This window comes from Gallus gallus, chromosome 3 (genome assembly GCF_016699485.2).
Source record: "Gallus gallus isolate bGalGal1 chromosome 3, bGalGal1.mat.broiler.GRCg7b, whole genome shotgun sequence".
Classification (NCBI taxonomy): Eukaryota; Metazoa; Chordata; class Aves; order Galliformes; family Phasianidae; genus Gallus; species Gallus gallus.
Genome location: NC_052534.1, coordinates 84,575,138 through 84,594,483, shown reverse-complemented (window position 1 = coordinate 84,594,483; position 19,346 = coordinate 84,575,138). Strand labels below are relative to the sequence as shown.

The window sequence follows — 19,346 nt, the reverse complement described above, 5'->3', positions numbered from 1 at the left end:
CATATTCTCCAAACATTACAGAAGCTTCTAAGTAGGAACAGTCCTTTCTTTATTTTACGTTTGAGGTGTAGTTTCATTTCCATGAAAAGTTTGCAGGAGTAAAAATGGGTAACTACATTTTCATTTCAAAGCAATTAAAGACCTCTCCTTCTAATCAATTGATTTCTAAAGCAAACAGTGTCTGGAAGATGAGCTAATGCACTAGTACTTCAGTTTGATTGAGTTTGAATCTCTTTAAAATGCCATTAAGATTTGTAATAATAACAGTTCTTGCCAGAAATCCTGTAAAATTCATTTGTCTTTGATTAAGTTTTAAATTGACCTGAAAATTGAGAGATTTTTGCTGTGCTCTCAATACTGAATTTTAGACATAACTTGGAATTCTTTTTCAACTGGACATCTACTTAAAGAGGAGCACAGCTCTACATAAACACAAAGAAGTGTCCTATGTGTACAGTCTTAGAAGTATTCCTTTTTGATTGATGTCTCTTAATTTTTAAATTAAGCACTTCTGCTTAAATAAAAATGCTGAGCCTATTCTATCTAAGTTCAAAAAAAAAAAACCCAAATAAACTTACACTTAAAAAATAACAATTTTAAACACCTAATATTCTTCTAACAACCTGTTCCACTCATTAATGTTTGCACGTACGTGGTAAAGGATAACAATATTTAATGTCACTACCTGTGAAAGAGTAACTGCAGAGTAAGTACATTCAACTCCCACTGATTTAATTTTTAGATCTTTCTACTTACATGTAGATCAGGTGAGCTCTAAGATCTCCTCCGTTAAAAAAACAAAAATATTATAATATAAATTATGGGCTATAAACTATAAGTAACTGAGAACTCAGTTAAATGGATCCATTGCAGTACCGAGACTTGTAAGAAGGTAAAGAGTAGAACAGAATCACAAAATTGTTAGCACAAATGTTGTTAACACTAGCAGTGTTTTAAAATCCTAAATACTTTTTTCATTAAGTGACATAAGCCTTATATTAACATATTTTAACACAAATATGGAGTACTGAGGGCCCCAGGCCTGGACACAGTACAAGGAAGACGCAGAGCTCTTATAATAGGTCTAGAGGAGAGCCACAAAGATGATCAGGTCTAGAGTACTCTCTCCTATGAAGAAAGATTGAGGGAACAGGGCTTGCTAAGCCTGGAAAAGAGAAGGCTCTGGGGAGATCTTGTTGTGACCTTCCAGTACTTGAAGGGAGTGTATAAAATGGAGGAAGAACAACTGTTTTCAAGTATGCACAGTGACAGGACAAGGGGAAATGGTTCTAAACTGAGACAGGGGAGATTTAGGTTGAATATTAGGAGGAGGTTTTTCCACACAGAGGGTGGTGATGCACTGGAACAGGTTGCCCAAGAAGGCTGTGGATGCCCCATCCCTGAAGACATTCAGGGCCAGGCGGAATATGGCTCTGAGCAGCCTGTTCTAGTGGTTGGCAACCCTGCGCATAGAAGGGGGGTTGAAACTAGATGATCATCATGGTCCTTTTCAACCCAGTCCATTTTATGATTCAACAAAATAATTTAGAAAAGCCTTAGAAAATTAAGTCAAATTTAAAGAGAATGTTGTGGCAATATTGATATATTGTTTATAAACATTTTTTTAATAGTTTATACTGTGAAGATGCTGTTCTTTAATGTTTTAGTGCAACCCACAGCAGCATTAAATTTGAATTAAATCTGTGAAATATTTTTGCATCAAAACTAATTTTAAGTTTTCTCTGATAGCTTTTTATCTCATCCAAAAAAATTAATTTGCTATCAGTTTAAATATTATAATTTTAACAGAAAGTATTCAAAGGATTTTAAGAGAAATTAATGCTAAATTAATCTGATCATAACATCAAAGTAAGAGTCCACACACTGTTTTTCTAGTTTCTATCAGCAAATTTGTTTGTCACATTTTAAGAGTAAATACTTCTAAATTAAAACAAATAAACCACCCAGGGAGGTGGTGGAGTCACCATCCCTTGCAGTGTTCAAGAGATGTCTCGATGAGCAGCTGTGTGATGTGGTTTAGTGGCTTGTGGTGGCAATGGTAATGGGAGGACAGTTGGACTAGATGATCTTGTAGGCCCTTTCCAACCTTGTGATGCTATGAACTTTCAGAAAGAATGGTATACTGCCATCAATAACTTTTTTCCCCACTAAAGTCAACCTTTTATTCTTACTGTTTAAGAGATAAGAAAGGACTATGGTGGTCTGTCTCATTTCTGTAATGATAATTCTTGTGCTAAGGTACGTTTGTTTACAGCGCCTTTTATTCTTCTTTTTATTCTAGCTTTACATTAAGGCAAGCAACCCTACTTACATGGCTGTGTATTCTCTACGTGACACTTACTGTCCACTGTTAGAGCCAATACAAAGCATTTGAAGAATCTCATCCCAGTGCAATAATTACTGCCCAACAGTTCTCCCTGCATACTCTTCTTAGAGTTCCCTACAGTTGAAATGAAATTGATTTTTATTATTATTTTTTAAACTACATTTCAGGCATATATCTACTACAGTCTTCAGGCATTGTCACTGCAAATGCAATGGCACACAAATATTCCTATTTTTCTCAAAGTGTAAAACACATCTGTCCTGTGTTCTTTCCTATCTGAATGATATATAAGGTAGAAAAAATGATTTCCTTAAAACCAATCTATAAACAAAAAGCTCACTAAAATGTAAATGTTTAGTTTCCAAGACACATTTGCTTAAAGACCCCCCAAAAATATGAAAAACAGAAAAAGAATATAAATAGTAAGAAGGAGGCATTCTGCTTAATTTAACTTCTTATAGATTTAACTCTATCTCAAATTCACTTCTTGCACTTCTATCCTTGTTAAACTTCATTTTATTTTTAGAGAACTAAATGTTTTCTTCATAACTTAACTTCTAGTCAATAAATAAAAAATATTTCTGAATATATGCATAGGTGTATTTAAGAATAAGCATTGTCTGCTCTTTCCTACTTCTTCTGTTTTAACTCTCAAGTTCTCAAAAATAAACAGCTAGTGATTCACAAACAGCCTCTTCCAAATTTTTGTGATAAAGTCTCCTAATAAAAATCTTCTGTTAAACAACTTAGTATTTTCTCTTTTTAGAATGCTGAAAAACCTCACCTTAAACCAACAAGGCATGACTTGAATAAGCCACCAAGACCCAAGGCCCTAAATCCTTTCTTTAGGCTAAAATTAAAGAGATCAGAAAAAAAAAAAATGCACAAACAGAACAGGATGTGCAATGTGTCAAAAATGCAAAGTTAACATCTTATCCAAAAGTAAAGCTATGTTTTTCTTGTTACATACATCACTAGCAACAGAGATTTTTTTGAGATAAAAAGTTATTTGTAGGGACAATTTCAAGGTTAACAAGAAAAATCCTGGTGACAATTTAGTACATCTTAATATTTTCTGCATGTTTCTTTCCTCCTTCACTTTGTAATTCCAAAATAAATACTTAATGCTTATGTTACACTGTAATGACTATTAAAAGCAAACACCTCCACTAGGGAGGACTGGGTCGGGCGCCTGGGGGGGGGGAGGATGGGGGAAGGGGAGGAAAAGTACAGACTCTAAATGTTTTTTTTTTTTTTGTTTTTTTTTCCCCAAATTAAATTTAAAAGCTATTAAATTGCAGCAAGAGAGGTCTTATTTCCAATATCACATGAATCCTAGATCTTTGTGTTTAGGCTTCTATAAAATATTTCCTTCATTAGTGATTTCACAAATTAGTTTGTAGTTTTATTCAGTGAAACTGTTTAAGATAATTCATCTTTCACAAATGTAAATTGCTGTGTTAGAAGAGCAAACAATATTAATAGAAACATCTATAAGATATATCAAGGTAAAAGAAAGAAACACAAGCATCCATATTTTATTTGTATTGTAACTCCATAACTAATATGATTGCTTTACTTCTACAGATGAGGAAATTGTGCTTCAGAATTCACATGAACTTGCAGAGCATGCCAATATCAGGACCACAACAAATATGAAAGTTGGAGTGCCTCTAAGCACTTAAGTACGCATTGAGCAAGTAGATATTCTTATTCAGAATGTGGGACATATAATTCTAACGGCAAATATAGCAGGATAATTTGTGATCATTCAGCACAGAAAAATAGTAGAATACTTTTTTTAAAAAAAAGATGCATTTTGGGAACATGCCTACCATGTTCCAGACAGTAATCTAGACCATGGGACCAGTCTAGATGTAATCTAAACAAAAATTGACCTGAAACATGTTCAGTGAGGAATCAAGATCTTCAGCATCTGTTTCTTTCTCTGTTCATTTGTCCTTACATTCCACTTACTAACATAGGCAGACATAAGTGAGTACACTGTACTTGAAATTTGACATGAAATACTGATGTTTTATATTTCTGGAAAATAATATTCTGGCATTATGATCACACTGAATAGAAATCCTTATTAAAAACACTGTCTGTTTTCAGTGTCTACATACAACAGTTCAACCGTGTATGCAAAGTATCCTCAATATCCTATCTCACTAAAAACCTATTCCAGAGAAAAAGGGAAAAAACACTGAAACAGTAACGCTCTCCCTTTTTCACAGAATCTCAATGTCATAGAATAACCAAGATTAGAAAAGACCTCTGTAACAATCAGAAAGAGCAACATGATAGAAAGATGATATAAAAGGTATAATGCCAGAGGGACAAACACAATAAAAAGGTGTTATAAAGGAAAGAAAAAGGACTGCTCACCCATCGCTGAAGATCTAAGCTCACAGGGAAAAACTTTGCAAAGGAGAAATCTCCAACCAGGAATCCTACCCTTAAGGTGACAATCAGCCCTTAAATGGGATCTAAGAGAGGTGGAGCTAGGCTCCATCCATTCTAGTCAGGCAGCTGAATTGCATTACCTGTGCTCCCAGGGCTGACTGGGTCCTTTCCCCAGGTGCTCAATCAGTGGTTCAGGCTGTGACTCAACAATTACCATACAACCTCCAAGGTCATCTAGTCCAACCATCCACCTACCACCAATATTTCCCACTAAACCACGTCCCTTTGTACAACATCTAAATGTTTCTTGAACACCTGCAAGGATGGTGACTCAACCACCTCTCTGGGCAGACCATTCCAGTGCCTGACCACTCTTTCAGAGAAGAAATTTTTCCTAACAACCTGAGTTTCCCCTGGTGCAGCTTGAAGCCATTCCTGCTAGTCCTATCACTTAATACATGCATTCAAGTAGCTGATGAAGTGCTTATGTTGAAATCATTTTAAAATTATGTCATCAATCATTCCTATTGCAAGACAGGATAGTTTTCTTACCAATGTAGATGTTTTGGTATTTTTCAAAATCTCTGTATCACTGTTTTTCTAGTGACACTTGTATGTCTGCCTGAAGCTTTTCAAAGTTTGCCACTGTCTGTTTTTGACATAGAAGACTTCGTGAGGGTGGAACCCCAAACAATAAATACCAGGAATGTCCTGTGGACACCATGCTGACCTCTGCTGAAGGAATGAATATCGTTCAGCTATGACAGCTATTAGCCTGTAGTGAGCAATAAACTAAATTCATGTGGAAAATCAAAAATGCACACAGTTCACTAACTGGCTGTCATACTAAAACCTGAGATAGGGCTACCAGCTTTGACAATTATTTCGATAGTAAATGTCTTTTTAGCTTATCCCTGTTGTATGTTTTCGAAGGATGAATTTAATCAGACAACTCACTGAGCTTGTTTCTCCACTGAGTTGTCATAAGTTTTGATAACAAAAGAAAGAATTAAACTGATGTAATACTAAAGGGAACTGTCTCTTTCTTTTAGAGATCTATAAGATTTTAATTAAGGCATTAACCTATTCCTGTAGCTATGCTTTAAGGCTCAGTAAAGCTTCTTCTCCTGCCTACTCCATCTTGGACTAGCATGTTGCAATAGAGTCATTTGTTATTTCCATTGTTCTTAGCAATTCTCTATGAATTTCTGTTAATAAAAATGGTGGGGGATGTAACATATATCCTATATTCTAATGAGACAGGGATATTTTCTTTTTTCCTTTTGATGTCATACTGAGTAGATTTATTTCAAAGAAAAATAACCTAAACACTTTAAATGTCGTGCCAGTGGAAAAAAAGTTCATGTTAGTATCATTATCTGTTTATAAAAAGATAAAAGAACCCCAGTGACTTATATTTACCTTTTCTACTTTAAGATAACATGAGAAATATTAACATTCTTTTTGATCTACTGTGCTGACTGCACAAATTGAGTCCAAACAGTTCAGCATATCTAAGGTACAAATGGAAATGGAAAAGAACTGAAAAAAGACTTATTTTTTCAAGCAAGAGAATAATACCATATATATAATATTATATATTCTATAGGTGAAGAAAGCAAGTAAAAAACAGATATATAATTCTTTCATTTTATTTCCCTTTCGCATTAGAAAATTTCCTAATTATTGACATTATGGCTAAAATAAGTGACCTGTAGAATAGGAACATAAAGAGGTAGATACTTTTATACATATAGTCCACACTGTCTATGTAATGTTTGTATGAATAAATTAAATATCTGAGAGCTTTAAAGCAAGTATTACAATAAAATCTTTTAGTAGGTCTCATCAGCATCCTTGGCAGACCATCGCTTCCTGTGCTAACTAGCCATAATAATTACTATATCATTATAACTTTATGCCACATACAATAAATTTGCACTCAGTATGACAATTTAAATCATGAAATTTTTAAAATTTACCAGATGCCAAACAATTTAAATACAAACCTTTGAGCCAGTAGGTATTTCAATATACAATTTGTAGTCATTTGTGAGTGACTACCCATAGACCTCAAGGTGACATAAATGTTGATTGCTTCTTCAAAAATGCATTGCTTTCTCCATATAGTATATTGTTATGTTAAATCTATTTCAGTAGAAGTATTGATTAAGCTTTTGAAACACTGGTTGTCATGTTTAAGCAGCTGTTTGGAAGGGGTATATGGCATTCTCTACATAGTTGGTAAAGTAACTATCATAATGAAAAGGAGCTACAAGATTTCACCTTATCACATACCAAAATCTCTGTAACTCAAGGGCCTGGGCCTTTAGTCCACCCTGATACGGTGGAATTAGGAATATTATCCAAACCAGTAACTTAACTGAAGGGGTCACCAAAGGCAATTAAGGAGGACATACTAAATAAAGTTCTTAAATACATCTGCATCCATTTTGGACGCAATTTTGACCTAAATATTATCAGCATCTAACTCAATTATTTATAAAATTCTTAGAATGCACAAAAAAAACAAAACAAACAAACAAAAAAAAACTGATATAATCTGTCAGCATTTAAGAGTAATTTTGTTTTCTAATTACATTTTCATATCATAGAATCATAGAAAGGTTTGGGTTGGAAGGGACCATAAGATCATTTATTTACAACCCCCTGCTATCGTCAGGTACACCTCCCTCTAGATCAGGTTGCTCAAAGCCCCATCCAGCCTAGCCTTGAATGCTTCCAGGCAGGGGGCATCCACAACCTCCCTGGGCAACCTGTTCCAGTGTCTCACCACCCTCACAGTAAAGAATTTCTTCCTAATATCTAGTCTAAATTGACCATCTTGCAGTTTAAAACCATTTCCCCTCATCCTGTTGCTACATGCCCTTATAAAAAGTGCCTCCCCAGCTTTCCTGTAGGCCCCCTTCAGGTTCTGGAAGGCCACTGTAAGGCCTCCTCTCCTCCTCTCCAGCCTTCTCTTTTCTAGGCTGAAGACTCCCAGCTCTCTTAGCCTGTCCCCATCAGGGAGGTGCTCCAGCCCAGTGTCCTTCTTGTGTTGGGGGGCACAGAACTGGACACAGTACTCCAGGTGGGGTCTCATGAGAGCAGAGTAGAGGGACAGAATCACCTCCCTCTATCTGCTGGTCATGCTACTCTTGATGCAACCCAGGATACTGTTGGCTCTGTGGGGCTGCAAGTGCACGTTGCTGGTGCATGTTGAGTCTTTCATCAACTGACAAGTCATCTCTCAACCTTTCATCATCTCTCCTTGCAGAACAGTTATTTCTTTTATTATTATTTTTTTTGTTGTTGTTTGTCTGATCATGGTATTTAATCTTGTCTGTGGAAATGCAGCTCTTGTCCTGTTTTTTTGTCCTTGTCCTCATCATTAGCCTTCTCTCTAATAAGTTTTAAGTACATCAGGACATTTCAAGGAAGTTTTGCCTCAAGTTCTTAGAAGTTTCACTACGTAACGGAAAGTAAGGAATAGGAGATATCAATAAATAAACCTATAATGAATAAGACAGAGCTCAGACAACATGAAGTTTGTCTGGCAGTGGTTAGACTAGTCAAGTCATTATCAAGCACTTTTGATTTCACGTGTTACATTAGAAAGAAGGTTAACATAAGAATATAATGAGTATTTGTACTGTATTTAGATATGCTGTGGGTAATGTCAGCTCACTGCAATTAAAATAACCTGTTTGATTTCCCAAAAACACTGGAGGGAATATATCACTTTATCCTACCTCTGTTTTTCCAATACATGGTGATAAACATGTGTAATTAAATCCATGAGATTTATTCATGCACACTGCTCCTGGGGCACAGCTTATATTGTAGAATAGGCAGACGTCAATATCCAGTTCACATCTTTCACCTTCAAAACCTACACCACAAAGAGAATGTTTAATCACAGTTCATTCAGAATATTGACATTGTGTCTGTTTGCGGTGTTAGCAGTTAATACCACTCTACTAAAGTAATTTGGCAGTTTCATTTCCCAAACAAAGGAAAAAAGTGAGACTTTTCATAAAATGTTATTTGCATACATTCACATATATAACTACATTAAAGATTATTTTTATATTTCTATTTTTAAAACTTAGATATTTGGATAGCATTTTCTTGTTCTGTTCAGAAAACACTATAAATCTGCATTGACTCACCCATGGGGCAAATGCACTTAAAATGGTCTTCATAGTTAACACATGTTCCTCCATTCTCACATAAGTTGGAATTGCAGTTATCAATTTGCACCTTGCAGAATTCTCCTGGGGTTGGAAAAAAAAAAAAAAAAAAAGATATTACCAAGGTTAAGAATGAATTTAATGTACTTAAAAACAAACAAACAAAAATGCAACAAAGTAACCAAACCATACTTACAACATTGGTAAAATGTCCATTGCTTTAAACAGTTTTTCTGCAATATTGCTTAGCAATTTAAAACCTTGCATAAGGTTCCAGTCAACTTAAACATTTATAAAAATATTATATGCATGCTGTGATTTTTTTTTTTAAATATAGACAATAAGAAATTAGATGCTTCAAATGTTTGTTATTATAATGCAATAAGTAACATTATATAGACAGCTATGGACAATTTGACCTTACATTAATAAAATTCCAATTTACTCACTTTGTACTGACACTAAAAGTAACTAAACACATCTGATACTATTGTGATTAATAGTAAAAAAAAAAGGATAAGAGTTATAAGATATGAGTAAGATATAATTTTATGTGATACAACTGGCAAAAAGAAAGGCTAAAAAAGTTAATATGTTATCTCCTAGAAAATATGTTATTTTTTTCCCATTAATTTTCTTAAGGTAAGGAAGGTAACATTAGGAATGGAAAGCTGGAAGTAAACTTGGCTCCATTCAATAAAGATTTTGGATTCATTTTTCATATTTATTCATGAAGGTGAAATTGAATTGTTCAAAAAGCCCTTGTGAATAAACATTAGTATAGATCAAACTAGGTTAAAGAATTATTTTGGTATAAAACTGAAATCCTTATAAAGACTGAATCTTTTAAGCAAACTTTGCAACTTTTCACTGCCACAGAGAGGTCATGAAAACCTAGTAACTCCAAACTGCTATAAAATTTATTAGAATCTGAATACTGCTGAGAAATGCATAATTTATAGTATTAAGATCTGATTAAGTGTTAAATGGATGTCAGGAGAGATCTCCACAGTAATCCACTTAGCTTTTAATGCCTAATTATCACTTCATAGTGAGTGAGGGCTGAATAATTGAGAACCGCAATACTCATATAACTCAAACAAGATTTTTGTGTGCAATTAAGAACGTTATTCTTCTATCAGGAATAAGTTCAGCAGGTGCAAGGAACAAAGAGGTAAATAATGTTGTTAAGGATTTTACTGCTGTACTGTTTATTTTTAAAATATCCTTATTCATTTTTCTTACTAATATACTAAAGGTTTAATTTAACCCTGAACAAAACAAGTTCAGTGACACAAGCAACTCATCCAGTTATACCTACTTTACTAATTTGTTAATACCAGAAACATAAGAAAGCAAATGTTTTGGTAACCACTGAAGTTAGAAGGCAGAGATTGATTTATTCCAATTCCCCTATTTTCTATCCCCTTCCTCTCAACAACTTTAAAAAAAGCATACATTCTTTAAAAAGACACAAATACATAAGATTTGCCTGCTGAAATGTTGGCCTTTATATCCATGTATTTATAGGCCACAAAAAACTAACTGTTCACAATTGATGTCTCATCCTAAACATTATGTCCAAATTGGATCAGAAGGTTGGAGTCTTTAAAAATGTTCTATTTTTTTTTTTTTTCCACAGGATCTGCAGATAAGAGAGTGACAAGCTTGATAGAGATATCTACATTGTAGGCACTTGAAATTAAAGATTATTTTTTCCACTTCCAGCAACTTTATTCCTAATTATTTTGACAGACATTAAATTTACTTACAGTAACCTTTATTGGACCCACTAGAAGTTCAGTGGTTCTAAATATTTCCTCATCCTCATTGGGAATTTTGTTGAACTGTATAGTAAATGTATTTTTAGATCAGTCTAGACATAGTAATTAATCTTTGTGCTTTTCCAAATAAAGTAGATTCAGTGAATGAGGGAAAAAAAAAAAAAAAAAAGCAGAAATAAAGAACTGACCTAACAATTCACATATGCAGATGGTAAAAGCATCTGCCTGTCCGTAAGTTAGAGTTGAACTACCAAGTTTAAATTAGTTGACTTTATTAGACTTCAAGATTTGTATTATAGCCTCCATGAACAATCTGTCATTAGTAGTTACTGCAAATATGAAAATTAAGAATTATTTCGAATCAAAGCACATACTTTTATTCTGAAATAAAATTATTGTTATCTAGAGTCCCTGTAGAGCTAAGCACCACAAAGAGGAGAAAAGATTTCAACTTGTTCAAGGAGAAATTTCAAATATAGGTGAAATTAATTGTTTTATGTGTTGAGAATTTTACAGTTAAATAATCTCCACAGACCATACATAGAATCTAAACAATGTGTTGTGACTGAATTATTAAGTTTAAAAGTGCTAGAGATATATCATATTTAACTAGTTACAGCATTAAATATCTCTACTTCTATCCTAATATTTAAATACAAAACATTTGAATAGTTGTCTTAGGTAAGTCACAGGAATTCAGCATAGGATGTGTACTACTCAATGTTGACCTCTACGTGTGAGCTACTGGATGATATGTCTTCATATACGCTTCTCAGAACACAGGAATTGTTTCAGAAATGTTACAAAAGGTAATGAATAATACTGCCTTCTTAAATGGCAAAAGATTTCAGAATGTGCGTATTGTTCTACACTAGTATTACAGAAGTGATCTGTTAATACTGGTTTTATTTAAGTATGTGGTCTTAAATATAAGTCCTGCTTACTTTATTTCCAAAATACCCTCTATCTACATTTTTGGATTTCACAAAGACTTGGGAAGGATGGTACCACCTACTGAATCATCAATATTTATTTCTTAGTCATTTTTTAACAGTTCTTACCTAAGAGTTTACTGAATGCTACTTGGATGGAAAGTTTTGACCATCTCAAACAAACCTTAAACACTATAAGCAAAGAAAATCTCTGCTTCCATTTTTTAAATTGTTTTTAATAATTTATTTGTGAATAAAACAAATGGAGGAAAATTAAGGGTAATAGGTCTGTGCGGAGAGCAATAAAAACAGATGTGGTAAGAGTGGAAAGTGATAATATTTTGAAAAGAAAGAAATAACAAGGATGAAGCAAACATCCAGTCTTTATAAAGATTAATTCCCAGAGTGGGAGCGTGGGTGGGGGGAGGAGAAGTCTTCTCTTGATTTTTATTTGTTTTTTTCACTAAGCATCTGGCATCAGTATAATGTATATTTTAAGGCTTTTAGAAGCTCAATAGAGGTCTCCCTAGTTGAGTAACAGCTGATGAAGTGTTTTTTAGAGAGAGAATGAAGCAAAGATTTTCAGTCTCAGATTGCAAAACATTTTTAAAGGAAGAGCTCTATCTCCTGAAATTAATTATTAACAAAGAGTAAATGCTAGATTGTGAAATCTGTAGAGACAGTGAGAAATAATTTAAGATATTTGAAGACTGTATTTGGAAGCTAATGTTTTTAAAACCCTTTTTCTGATGATGTGCTTTTAAGTAGATAATAAGAAATAGATAAGAAATGTTGAAATTGATTACAAAAATCTTATAGCCCAGCATCAAAATTTTCTTTTGGAATTTGAATGTAATATGGGCACACTTTAAAAAACTGTCATTCTTCTGGGAGAAGGGAATCGCAGACAGTAAGCCCAAGAAAAATATAGCATTAACAATTTTTAATGACATAGTTTTTCTAGTTAATATCTAATGGGAATGGTTTCTGCTAGCTCATCAGGAATACTAATTTATTTGAGTTGAACGTAACAATTCTAGGATCAGATCTATGAAGAAATCCAGAATAACCACACACACAGCCACTCAGAGAGTGAGACTTCCTGAGTAAGCATCCCACCTAGCTGGTATAGACAACTCCATCCTTTCAGTCTCTCCTCTCTCCAGATCCTGCAGCTCCCCTAACTGTCCTATAGAGTCCAAAAAACATGAAGATACTCTACCTACCTGAGCAAGATAAAGAGAATGCATTTAGTAGAGCACTGGTATTTCTGGCTGGATGCTAACTAATTTCAGTGAAGTGCGTATGAAGCAAAGTTGTGGAATTGAATTCCTACATGCAGGAAAAATTGCACTCATTGACATTCATTGATGCTGAATGCTTATGGAGAATGAACAGTGGATGCGAGAATAATGAAGCAATGGGTGCTGTGTTTCAGCAGCAGCAACAGTGACATGAAAGACAAGCCACATTCTGGACAGACGTGCAGATTTTTTATGAGCACAACATGCAGACTCTTGTTCATTGCTGGTGAAAATGCATAGCTAACAGGGGTGACACTTGAAAAATACTGTTCTGTAGCTGAGAATGTTTTCTTAGGGAAAAAATTACATGTTCAATAATATCTTTCAGTGTGAACAACTGGAAATACTATCAATTAGATTTCTGACTTAAAGTTTTTTTTTCCCTTTTTTCAATATTTTCTCTTTCAGGTTAGTGTACAACTAAGTGTAGTTGTGTGTAAATATATATATATGTATATATCACTGTGGCTATTATACAGCAACAGCATTTAAAAGCACTTCAAACAATTTGTTCTGAAGAGTTTTAGATGGAATTCACAGAAAAGGCAGACTTCCCACCTGTTTTTGATTTGATGATTTTTGGGTGATGTATAGATATTTGAAAGCATACTGAGCATACTGTCTCTCCAGCTGTCTTCCTGGGTGTTGAAAGTAAGCTGCACTCTCCTAGTTTCCCTTGTCACTTACAGCAGACTTATATGCTGCGTAATGAGAATGAATAGCACACTGCTGTTCTTCTTGAAAGACTTATGAAACTATCCCTGGAGAAGAGATCCAGTTTTTTTTTTTTTTTTTTTTTTTTTTTTTTAAGTCTTAGAAGTCTTACTCTGAAGGAGTAAACAAGGAAAGAATATGCATTGCTGAGTTTCTTTAACTTGCCCATCTCCTCTGGCTTTTTATCTGTCAGAGCAGTGCACATTCCTTGAGAATAAATTTAGGAGTTTTGTGCCTTAAGAAAATGAGAAAGGGTAGGTTGATAGGATGTCGAAAGAAAGAGAACAAAGTGGTAAAAGTAGTTTGTTTTGTAACCACCTAAGACAGATGAAAGTAATACTTGGAGTTCATGAGCAGATGTACCAGATAGAGCAATTTGTATGTCAAGTTTATGGCATGATTTTTCAATAGCACATTTTATTCTAATGTATAATTAGAAATCCATAGACATTGATGTGCTCTTCAACAAACTACAGCATCTTTAAGTTAAACATGTAATATATAACTCTAACAATGGACAAGAATATTGTCAAAATTATTTCTTGTTCATAAAGACCAAATACATTCGCTGGACACTGAAAAGAAAAGAAACTGTATCGCTACAACATACAAACATATTCATAAACATCAATGTGCATTGGGAGTGTTTTATTCCATTTAAAAAGCAACCAGAACTTAAATACTGATACTGTGTTTCATGTTGAAATATCAGACCACTTTTCATTTTTTTTTAATACAATTGCTGTATGACAAAGCAAGGGGGGGAAAAAGTGTTTCCACCATAAAACAAAACAAACAAACAAACAAAAAACAGTAGGCTCAATATTTCTTGTGGAAATCAAGACCTGAGGAAAAACTTGACTTTATCTGCTTTAGGTCACAATCTACCTGGAATTTTCACAAGTATGGTACAACAGACTATCCCAGATTTTCTAGTGCTCATCTGCCTCAAATTATGGCAGCCCAGTTTAACATCATCCTTTTATTTTTGGACTGTTTTGTCTTTTTGTTTGAGTGGTAACACTAGAGTTTCACTGTTTTCATATAATTCAGCTTACTATCTTCTTAGGTACAAGATCTCTGTAAAAATCTATACCCTAGCTTAAAACCATTTGCCTTTCGCCTTACCTGTATTAGTTACCTGTATCCTATTCTAAAAGGAATTTTAAACAACAGAAAACAGAAAACTGAATTCTCTTCAAAGCAGTAATCAGTTCTGCTATTCTTCTCTTTAAGTAAATAAGAATTCACTCAAAATACCTCTAATACTTGCAAGTGATTTATTTTTTTTTTTTCCATTATGTCAATTTGCAGTCTTAATTCCAAAGATCAGTCTTTGGAATCTGTACGCACTAACAATTTCTCTTTTAAAGGTGACAGCAGTGAGAACATCTAAAGTATAGTGAACAAAGCTTGAAACGACAGCATTTGTTTCTGAGACATACCTCAGTGCAATTCCAGTTACACTGTTGTGAAGTTGGATCACCTTTATTATAGGGAATAGAACTGTGGAAGAAACGTTACAGTTCTTTTTATCTCTTTGGAGGTTTTGAGACTTTTATAAGTCTTCCACTATACATTAACATGAAATACAGACCTTACCCAAATATTTTGAAGGGCAATTCCTTGGACTGAATGAAAGAATACTGCTATTTCAGAGCAGGGACTTGATCCTGACATCCAGCATCTTCTGTGACTTTGATGACTGTAAGGCCATCAGTTATCCTGGACTCTTAAACTGTTCATTGTGCTGAGTAAAGACAGTGCATCCATAGAGGCATCTTCAGGGCCCACAGGTTAATCTATACCAGTAAATTAAACAACTCCAGGAAAAACCAGTGTTTTGAACACTCCTGGGTAGTTTTGTGTATTCTCTTGAACAACTCTGAGGCATAATTCGTGTGTTAGCCTCATGAAAAGACTGTTCCCAACTGACAGTTTTCAATATAGTTGCTCTATTCAGGAGAATACAATGATTTTAAGGCGTGGATTTCACCAAATACAACCCATTTCTTTAAATTATATCATTAATTTATTCACTGTTGTAAGCACTATCTTGATGTGGGATCTTTTATATCCAGTATCTTCATTTGGACAGTAGCTATTATGGTGTCAATGATTATTTCTACAGAAGACAGTCTCAAATCACCTGCATAACCCAGTAGTGCAAGTTTCATTCTTATCTGTTTATATTTATTTCCAGTGCATCTGTGAAAATTAGTAGGAATTAAAAAAAAATGCAGACGAATCTCTGGACAATCTTAAATGAGACTTCTGAAAAGAAAATTTGAAGTAAAAAATATAGTATTGGAGTACTTTAAATTCTTGCCTGCAAGTTTGCTTGGGGTGCAGTCCATTTTAGCAGTAGTAAGATTATTTTAATTAAAGGATTTTTCTACTAACTAAATGAAGTATCCAACATGCCCAATCAATTCCTGCCGATATGATTGCTCTACAAAGAAGGAAAGTTAGTAATTAATTAGAGGAAGCTTCTTCAAGGACTATTGGTCTACTGTGTAAAACTTGATAAACTGCTGAAAAGGATTGTTTCAATGTCATAAGCTGTGTTGCTTACACATAGTGTTGTAGACAAATATTTTTATCTACTTTCAGAGAAAAATAATTGTAGTTAGCTCTTTATTTTTCTTTACAAGGAGATCAAATGAGTCTGCTATCTATTCACTAAAGTAACTACATTTTGTAACCTTTCATTCTCCTGTTTTCCTTTAAACCAATAGGTTTTTTCCCCTAATTATCCAAAGTGCATTTTACATATGAACTGATAAAAGAAAAGTAGTTTAAAATCACAGTTATGTGTATATACTGTTTCTGCAAAGACTTCCTTAAAGAGTATGAAACCAAAAATGAAGTGTGTTTTTTGCTTTTTAAATAAACAGGCTGCATTTCACAGCTGAGAATGTTGTACCATGACATACTTTGTTTTCACTAAGATAAGTCTACTTCAAATATGATTTAAATGTTAATGGAAAGACTGCAGCTGTACTGTTGATAATTTATAAACACAATTAAGAACAATTAGATGTGAAACTGCAATGGCCCTTGCGGTTGCAGATGCTGTGTAATTCAGAATTGCATAAACATGCCAAAATTATCACTGAATTGTCCTTCCTTCTTTCAGTCTCAGACACAAATGATATAAACATATAAATAAGAATTGTTAAGGAAAAAGAATGAAGTATTTACTTACTTATAAATAGAAAAAAATAAAAAATGTAAGGGAAAAAAAGCATGACTCATTAAAATATAAAGAGCTTCTTACAGTGTAATCCCATGAAGTAAAGAATATTGCCCTAAAGGTAAAGGGACTCCAGGAGCAACTGAACACTGAAATCCCCTCTACTCGAATCCAGACATAACTCTGTGTTTAGCAAGATTGAATTGTAGTACTTGTATACTTTTGTTATGTTTAATAGACTGTAATACTTATGTTTGGGAAACTATATTGTACAGGAGAAGCCTTACTATTACTTCAAAAGACTTGAGGTTTTCTAGTAAAGTAGCATTGTTATTAACACAACCATGGTTTTCATTATCATGCCAATAAAAAAAAACCCAATACTGAACTGATAAAAGTAATTCATACAAGCAACAAGGTGATAGTTATAACCGTCTAAGGTTATTTCTCAGTGGCATTCAATATATCTGTAGTCTTTCCTTTGTGTATTCTTACCATTTAGACAATTTGATTTTATTACTTTAGGTAGTAAATATTAAGTTCCTACATTTCAATTGTTGTGGAGATTTTTTAAAATTATTTTAAACTATTTGGTACTTATCCTTAAATATATACATAGCTAATATCTATTTCCTTGATTTTATCTAAAACTGGAGTGAATTTCATGCAATAGCTCTCCTTCTCCTTCCTCACTAAAAAGGAGAGAAGTATTATTGGATCTCACTCTAAGCTGGATTCTATTTATAGGGTAAGACTAGAGGAAAAAAGATTGCTTTATTTGTCAGCTGAAAACCAAGGTGGTTAATCTTTTTCTAGGCTTCCTTTCAGCCAATAAGAAAGAGAAACATTTCTGAAGGAAAGTGTTTCAGTCACTAATAGGTCTAATACATGTGGTCTCAATTCCCCTCTAAAAATGCTTACCCTCTGAATATACATGGAGCCTGGAAGAGTTATACTCCTGAAGTCATGTGAATCCCACCACAAGTTAGCTTGTATAGGTCATTCATTTTTCACCAAGGAATTGAAATAGAAGGGGGGATTCAGCTTGAAAGTTATCTGAGCAAATATAGGTTGATACAAAAAAAAAAAAAAAAAAAAAAAAATCCTATTGCTTTCATTAGTTAGACCTCCAGAAACTATAAGAACTATAAAGAGATACATAATTTACATTTATAACTTCTATATGTAGACACATACACTTACTATCTTCAACAGGAACTGAAACCTTCTCTAGGGTCAATTCTCTAGGGTCTTACTTGCCTTCATATCAAAGGTTCAAAAGACAGGCTTTAAGTTTAGACTTTGTAGGCATCAGGGCAGTAATGAAAAATGCAAAGAGATGTGTTACTGCTTCAAATACTTCTCTATTCCTTATTTTTGAAATTAAGCATACCTATACTTCAACATTTAAAAGTCAATGAAACTACTGACTTATACATATATATGTATATGCCTTACCTGTGAAACCATGAGGACACAAACACTGAAACAAAGGTTGCTCTCCCAGTTGGCTCATATCAATGCAAGTTGATCCATTAGAACAACTTTTTGGGTAAATTAAACATGCATTTTCAGCAACTTGGCAAAATTCTCCAGTCCAGCCAGGTGCACAGAGACACTAGATATTAAGAAATTAGTATAGAGTTAAAAACACCACCACTGACAACTAAAACACAAAAGGGTAATACAGTCTGAAAAGCCTGTAGAAGTTTGTCTTCTTTGTTGCTACAGACTGAAAGTACAATATAATACAGTGTAAAAATATAGTTTAAGATATTCTCCATTATTTTGAGATGACACAGAGTTTCAACATCTGTCATGTTGAAGAAGTATAGGAAAGGGGACGCATGAGTAGGAGAAAATGGAAAAGCTGAATTACTGAAAGTAAACAATAGAACCACAGGAAGAGAACAACTTAATGTGAAAGATATTTTAAGGCACATGGAGGTGAGAGTCAAAGCAGGCTGTGATACTAAGAGCCTACGAGACAAACATGGTGGCCAACCAATAATGAGACAAGATAATATGGGAGACTCCATTATATACTCTGGCTGTATCTGTTAAATAAAATAAATCAAATAATTCCTTCAGAGGAATGGGGAAGATTTGAAGCTACTTGAAGTGTCCGAGTACAAGACTGGGGCTGTTCCTTTAAGAAGCAATTCTAGAGTAACGGAGATAATTTTGTCTGCACACACTGCATGCCCATTAGATATCTTTTTGAGGGGGACAATGACAACAGAATTATAGATAAAGAGCTTAATTTACAATAATAAGGAGCTAGAACACCAGGACAAACAGATAATTAATATTCCAGGAATGATCCATGAGTGTTTTAGCCAATTTCCTTTAGTTGTAGTTTTATTTTCTTTTACTTCTCATAATTTGGAAGCAAAATGTCACAATATTATAATCATACTACGAGATCATTGAGAGTAACTAACAGTGAGCAGTATAGAGAAGAGTT

General features: G+C 33.9%; 1 protein-coding gene across 1 annotated transcript in view; it reads right to left on the bottom strand.

Moving 5' to 3' along the window:
- Positions 1-4,809, bottom strand: part of EYS (eyes shut homolog) — a 676,382-nt gene extending 671,573 nt beyond the window's left edge. The window contains exon 1 of the mRNA XM_040698528.2: positions 4,739-4,809. The gene's annotated coding sequence lies outside the window, so the exon portion shown is untranslated. The remainder of the gene's footprint in view (positions 1-4,738) is intronic.
- Positions 4,810-19,346: the final 14,537 nt, after the last annotated feature.